The following is a 7,517-nucleotide window of genomic DNA, read 5'->3' as shown; positions in this document are numbered from 1 at the left end:
AGAATTAGTGCCAAAGGGATTGACACCATCACTTGCTAACCCAAGCCTCAAGTGACAAGTCTCTAACCCAAACTCTAGACATTGCATTTCAATGTACCTCCATGCAGGTGAATCAATAGAGGCACACATCATTCCTTCATTTGAGCGGTGGTGGCATGCCACGTGAGAAGCTCCACAATAGACTTGCTTTTAAACATGTGTTGAAAAAGGGATTAATGAAAAATTTATCAATACCTTGCGGGGTAGGTGCACCCCACTCACTCTGATCTTATAGAATGCTTCCCCGCACATAGGACATGAGGTAGTCTGTGCATGCTCATTGGGGTATAGTATGCAATTGTTGACGCATGCATGGATGCATGCATACTCCATGCCAAGTGCAGTGACATACGGTCTACCTCGTCGGTGATCCGAAGGCATGTGGTGATCCTTTGAAAACATTTTTCCCATAAAACTACAACAGAAAAGCGTATTAATACAATTGCAAGGAGGCACCATGAAGCGATAGACATGTATAAAAATCCACATAAAAAACTTACCCAAGGAGTGCATCCACACTTGCATTGCTCCAACCAAATTTCTCTTGCAAGTTGAGGACTTCGAATGATGCCCGCAACACTGAGTATTGTGCACCATTGTAAAGAGGTGTTTGTGCACTTATCAACAATTTCTCCTCCATTGTCGCTACCCGTCAAGTGCATGGCTAAAAGTCCTCCTTGCACATGTCACGTTCTCTTTGCTATTTGCAGGCATGGCCATCCTACACCTACTCTCCTCAGGTTCCTCTGCTAGTGGAAGATCCAAACCTACAGCAGGCAATCTCTTTATGGGACCAGTACCTCCATTCAATGGATGCATTGTTTGGGTGATACCACTCCACATCAGCTTGTGAGCTACGGTTTTTCTCCGCAGTCCACATCTTGGGGGAGTCAGGGAGGGACTCCTTACATCCAAAGCCTCACACCAACGGCACCTCAGTCTACGGCCCCTTCTCATTGTCCTACTTACTTGACATCACAGGGTCCCACTCCCACGGTATTGCAGGGTCCCACACAACTGCATTCCACTCCTTCTTTGCCAAATCATCATCGACACACTTCTTCTAGTGGCGCTCGTCGATGCTCGTCTCAAGGCAGCGAGTTCCCAGAGATATGGAGCGATGGGGGATCTTGTGGATTCACTTGTTTTGGTAGTGGGGGGAGATGAAGTCCCCTATTTTAGAGCTTGCCACCCAAGATGCAAAGGACAAGGGTACTGATGTACACGTGCCAGACATGCCTGGGCACTACTGTAGGGTAAAGTATCGCGCAGAGGTGGACTTTGGTACACCACAGGGTAGGGCATTTTGACGCCATCTTCAGATTCTTATACATTCAGCATATAAGAATTGTTTTGTAAAATTTAGAGACCATCTGCTCAATCACGCTACACTGAGGACGCGTTGTTGCATGCTAGATTTCCAAATTCCCCTGATAAGAATTTTTCACAATAGTGGTTGGAGGGCGACATAAAAACATTTTTGAAAAACAAGCAGCCTAGTGTACGTTGCAACGGACAACCAAGTTAGAGATCCACAAAGGAGCTATCGTGGTGGCAACATGGAAAATGTGGAGTGGGAGTGGGCAATGCAAGAAAAGAGATAGGCTCATCCTACAGACAACAATGCAAAACTCGACTAGAAAAACTCCCACGCACTATGGCTTGGGAGACAAAGCAGCGAGGAAGGACAAATATGTAAGATTGATTAAATTACAACCTAAATCAGTGATTATAAACATTTTAGTTGATGATTTTTTATTTTTATTGCTAACTTAGAAAAATATCACTCTTAGTCGAACAACCAAAGAGATGGTCAAGTTTCGAGAGCGGTAGACAGAGTTTGAAACTTGACGATCGCTGTTGGAGAACAACCACATCTCTCGCGAGCAATTCAATGCAGCGGTTGGATCACTACAAGTGGTAAGTTTAAACAAATTATATTGTATCAATTGTTTTGAGCTCTTGTTATTTGTTTAATTTGGTTTGAGTTTATGCAGAGTCAGGGCAATCAAACGTACGTGCACGTGGATGACGATGAGGAGGAGGAGGATTATATAGAAAATTATTTGTCTAGACTATCATAAAGTCCCAATGTGGCACAATGTATATACAACTATTTTCATTTTATTTGTAACTTTTTTAAATGGTTGATGATTAGTTGAAACTTGATGGATGGGTGTTGCATAACACTTCAATTGTGGTCGCATTCTTCAATGCAACCTTTTGGAAACAAGAACCGTAGATATCAAAAAAGTTGATCGTTTATTATAGGAGGTCAATCTTGATGATGTAGAAAGACACACAAAGTGGGATTGCATGAAAATCGAAGGGTCTTGATATTTTCATTGTGTCAATGGCTATAGCCAGGAAATATGTATGGGGTAAGGTGCAGACTATTGTCTTGCTTTTTCCATGCCTGCATGAAAGGTTAATGGAGGAGATGCGTAAACCATTAAGTGAAATTTGGACTCACAAAGGGGCCCTTTAAGGAGTTTGATTTTACTTCTGTCTACCAAAACGGGCACATGGATAAATTTTTGCGAACAAACTCCAAAGTTGACGGAGGTTTGACAGTTAGACTATCCTCTTCAAGCTCTATCTACTGATATATAGCACGCCATGAGATTCCTCATATTTTAGAAGATTCTTTTTTGATTGACCTATGATGTGACAACTCTATTGGAATTAAAGTGAACTTTAAAAAAAAACCTTCTAAAATATGAGGAATCTCATGGCGTGCTATATATCAGTAGATAGAGCTTGAAGAGGACATTCTAATTGTCAAACCTTCGCCAACTTTGGAGTTTGTTTGCAAAAATTTATCCATGCATCCATTTTGGTAGACAGAGGTAAAGTCAAATTTCTTAAAGGGCCCCTTTGTCAGTCCAAATTTCACCTAATGAAAGACCATGTGAAGGGGTGGGAGTACTTGCAAATACAACCCATAGTCAGGTATGAAAATGATAGTGTAGTATCCAACGATGATAAGGATGAATATGTCCTCAGATACACTGACCACCATGATGACCTCAGTGATGCTTTGATGGTTGGCTAGAACTTTGCAGTGGCTGCAGAGGAGCTAGACACAGACTTCTACATCCTCAAGTGCAGTAACACAAAGCGCTTGACTAAGAGCTATGAAAGGGATGAATGGCACAACCATATGAAGACCAAATCGTGTGTTGTTGAGAGACTACTTTATGACAAGGTAAATGGGCGAAATGATACTTATGTTTTTTTTGACAACAATCCCACTACTCTTATCTACTCCCATATAGTGCGATGCATCAGGTTCCCAATGTGCCCAATGGAAGGGGAGCCTAATGTATATGAACTATCAACTAATTTATTTTAACAAATCTATAATAGCATGCCCCTAGAGGGTAACTTATAATCTCTATCTATATGATCAATTTTTGTCTCTCTTCTAAACCACTAAGCCACTTTTTAGCAACTTTCCACCACTTTTGAGCACTTTCGATCCACTTGAAAGGCACTAGCTAGCACTTGTCAGTGATGCTCCACCACTTTCCAGCACTTGAGAGTCTTTTAAAAGGCACTGAGCACTTGTTAGGGACTTTCCACCACTTTCTAGCACTTTAGATCCACTTGAGAGGAATTTGGCTAGCACTTGTTAGGGACTTTCCACCACTTTCGAGCAAGTTAGATACACTTGATAGGCACTAGGCTAGCACTTGTAAGAGAGTTTCGAGCACTTAGAGTCTTTTGACAGGCATTGGGCTAGCACTTGTTAGGGATTTTCCACCACTTTCCATGCTAGAAGGGAAATGGGGAGAACGGTTGCTTCAAAATTTCAAGCTTGCTTGCACACTTCTCTGTCAACCTTTCACCATCCCTCTCAATTATCAAGTACTCACACACACCTAGACTATGACAACACACACACACACACACACACACACACACACACAAGGAATAAGTTGACAAGAGAAGAGTTTAAGAGAGTGTATGAGGGGTGTAAGAGATGTAGACATAATCATGGAGTACATAGAATAACACAACATAGCATAAGAGAGAGGGAAGGGAAACTTAAGAGAATCTACACAAGAAAGGTCTAAAGATTGCATTCCCATACTCCACGGCACCTCGTGGAGTTTGGAATTTGATATTTGATATTATTGTTGGTGACAAAAATTGGAGGCCCCTCTTTTACACTTTAGTCCCACTTTAGTTATGAGTGGGACATACTACTTATTGCATGGCCCTCTTTGGGTGAGTTCTCATTGTCCTATTTACAAATGTTGGGTGAAGAGGGGGAGATCGACCGCTTAAAGTACTCAACATAAGCTTTCAAGCCATCACCATCAAACTGTCCACTTCTTCTTCCAATTTCCAAGCACACACACACTCACCTAGACTATGACACACACACACACACAGTAAACAGAGAATTGATATAGACAAGCTTGTAAGGAGGTGTAAGAGATGTGTAAGAGATGGGGACTAGATTAGAGAGTACACAGCAAAATAACCATAGCTTAAGAGAGTAGAGAAGAGAATCTGCAAGAGAAAGGCCTAAATCTAGCCCCAAACTCCACGGCACCTCTCTTGTGGAGTTGGTATTTAATATATTACTTTGAGTTTAAGGTGCCAAAAATTGAGGCCCCTCTTTTACAACCACTTTACTTTTGCAAATGAGTGAAGCTCATTAGTTCTTGCATGACCCATAAGGGGAGTTCCCACTACAACTATTTACAGAGCCATAGTGGCTTATTGAAATGATGTTCTAAGATACTGTGCAAATATAAAATGGCCAAGAATAATTGCCGTCGCCTCTTCATCAACTCCCCGCATTCCACTCTACAAAATCATCATCAACTCAATTAGTAAAATAAATAGACAGCACATAATTAACCATTACGCCCAGCTATCCCAATTGCAGTTAACCACTACAACAGGAGGGTGCCCAATCTCGTAACATCCCTCCCACCAGGGATAGCAACTGTCCTCAGTTGCTCAATAGAGAAATCAACTGGACCGTGAGTGATGGAAAGTGTGGAGAAGGTTGGGAAAGTTGCGAAAAAACTTTTCAGGCATCCATTTGGCATCCTCTCTAGGGTGGCCCTTGAAAGTCAAAAGGTAACGGTTATAAACCATTCCAGTGCGTGTAGTGGTGGTCTCATGGTCAACTATTTTGTCAGGGATGAGTTGCTCTTCCTGGTCTACAAGTGAAGGTGGGTCTTCGTAAATGTGGTGTGTAGGTAGGGGTTCTCTGAATGGTCGTAAAAGACTAATGTGAAATGCATTGTGAATGTGCCAATGTGCAGGTAATTCTAAACGAAAAGAAACATCATTAATGACAGCTGAAATTTTGAAAGGTCCATAAAAACGAGGAGCAAGCTTAACAAAGACATTAGTATCAACACTTTTGATCCTTCGTTTTTCGATGCGAAGTAAAACATGATCACCTTCTTTGAATTGGTGTGCCTTGCGGTGCTTGTTAGTATGCTTGGTGTAAAGTTCTTGTGAGTGTTTAATGGCAGAATGCACACTTGCATAAATATCATGAAAGTCAGTAGTGAAATCATCAGCGGCAGGCACAACATTAGAAAGACGTGAAGCAGGAGTAGGAAGTGAGTGACCGTATACAATTTCAAAGGGAGATTTACCCGTGGCAGTGTGAGTGGTGTTGTTGTATGCAAATTGCAAAATATGTAGGTAGTCATCCCATTTCTTAGGTTGAGAGGAAACATAAGCCTTCAACAAGTCAATAATAGTGCGGCTGGTGACTTCGGTTTGACCATTAGATTCATGATGAAATGCAGAAGTAAAGTCAAGTGTAGTGCCAAGATTTTCAAATACAGTAGTCCAAAAAGCACTACAAAATTTTAAGTCTCGATCGGAAATAATCACTTTAGGCAAACCATGATGTGGAAAAACAGTCTTCAGAAACAAAAGTGCAGCTTGATGTGCTGTGAGTGTTTTCTTACATGGAACGAAGTACGCTTGTTTAGAGAAACGATCAATAATAGTCCATATCATGTCATGTTTGTGCGTTGTGAGTGGGAAACCAGTAACAAAATCCATTGAAATATGTTCCCAAGGTCTTTCAGGAATGGGGAGAGGGTGTAAAAGTCCCAATTTCTTACCTGTAGCTGCTTTGATTTTTTGACAAATCAAACAAGTGGACACATACTGTTTAACATCCATTCTCATAGTAGGCCAATAGAAATCACGACATAAATTTTGAAAAGTTGCAGCAAATCCTCTATGTCCAGCAGAAGGTGGTTTGTGCAATTCTTCAATAATTAATGTACGAAAAGATTTAGTCACACACAATTTTTGTTTGAAATAAAGGAAGTTTTCTTGAATAGTGTATTCGAGAAATGTGTGTACAGAATTATCAAGCATGTGCAACCATGTCGTTTTGAAGTCATCGTCATGTGCATAAGCGTCAGGCATAGTGTCAAATGAAGTTCCCGCAATGGTTGATAGATGATTAAGTGAGGGTCTTCTACTCAAGGCATCAGCTACAACGTTTTCTTTACCAGGCTGGTATTGAATGTTGGGCTGAAAACTTTGAATAAAAGCGGCCCACTTAATATGTCTATCATCTATTAAAGGCTGAGAAAGTAAATATTTGATACTTTGTTGATTAGTTTTAATGATCAAGTCAGTACCCATTACATAGTGTTTCCAGATTTTCAATGCATGTACCACAGCAGTCAATTCTTTATCATAAGTACTGAACTTTATTTCAGACGGTTTGAATTTACGACTTTCGAAAGCAATGGGATGGTTATCTTGCATAAGGACTGCACCGATACCTTTACCACTAGCATCAGTGACTACCACAAAGAATGGTCGTTCAAAATCAGGCAATTGCAATACAGGTGCATTAGTCAAAGCATGTTTAAGTGCATTAAATGAGCTTTCTTGCAAATCAGTCCATTCATAAGGCGTGTTTTTCTTCAACAAGAGAGTCAAATAATGTGCTTTGTAAGCAAAATTACGAACAAATTTCCTGTAATGGCTGCAAAGACCAAGAAAAGATCGTAGCTCATGCAAGTTTTTGGGTCTAGGCCAGGATTGAATGGCTTCAATTTTCTTTAGATCGACATGAATTCCTTTACCCGATACAATATGTCCCAAATATTCAATTTCAGATTGGAAAAATGAACTCTTTTCAGGATTCAAATACAAGTGATTTTGTGCAAGCAGATCAAATACACGTGTTAAATGTTGCTTATGGTCTTCTTCAGATTTACTGAATACCAAAATGTCATCAAAAAATACAATCACAAAATCTTGATGGTCAATGAAAATTCGATTCATCATGCGTGTGAATGTAGCTGGTGCATTTGTCAAACCAAATGGCATGACAAGAAATTCATAATGCCCAGTTTGTGTTCTGAAAGCAGTTTTGTAGACATCATGTTCAAACATTTTGACTTGGTGATATCTTGATTTAAGGTCAATTTTGCTAAAGATGTTTGCCCCTTTCAGTTTGTCTAGTA

This window comes from Adiantum capillus-veneris, chromosome 8, assembly GCF_014529385.1.
Source record: "Adiantum capillus-veneris isolate H3 chromosome 8, ASM1452938v2, whole genome shotgun sequence".
NCBI lineage: Eukaryota > Viridiplantae > Streptophyta > Polypodiopsida > Polypodiales > Pteridaceae > Adiantum > Adiantum capillus-veneris.
Note: the sequence above shows the minus strand (reverse complement) of the source record.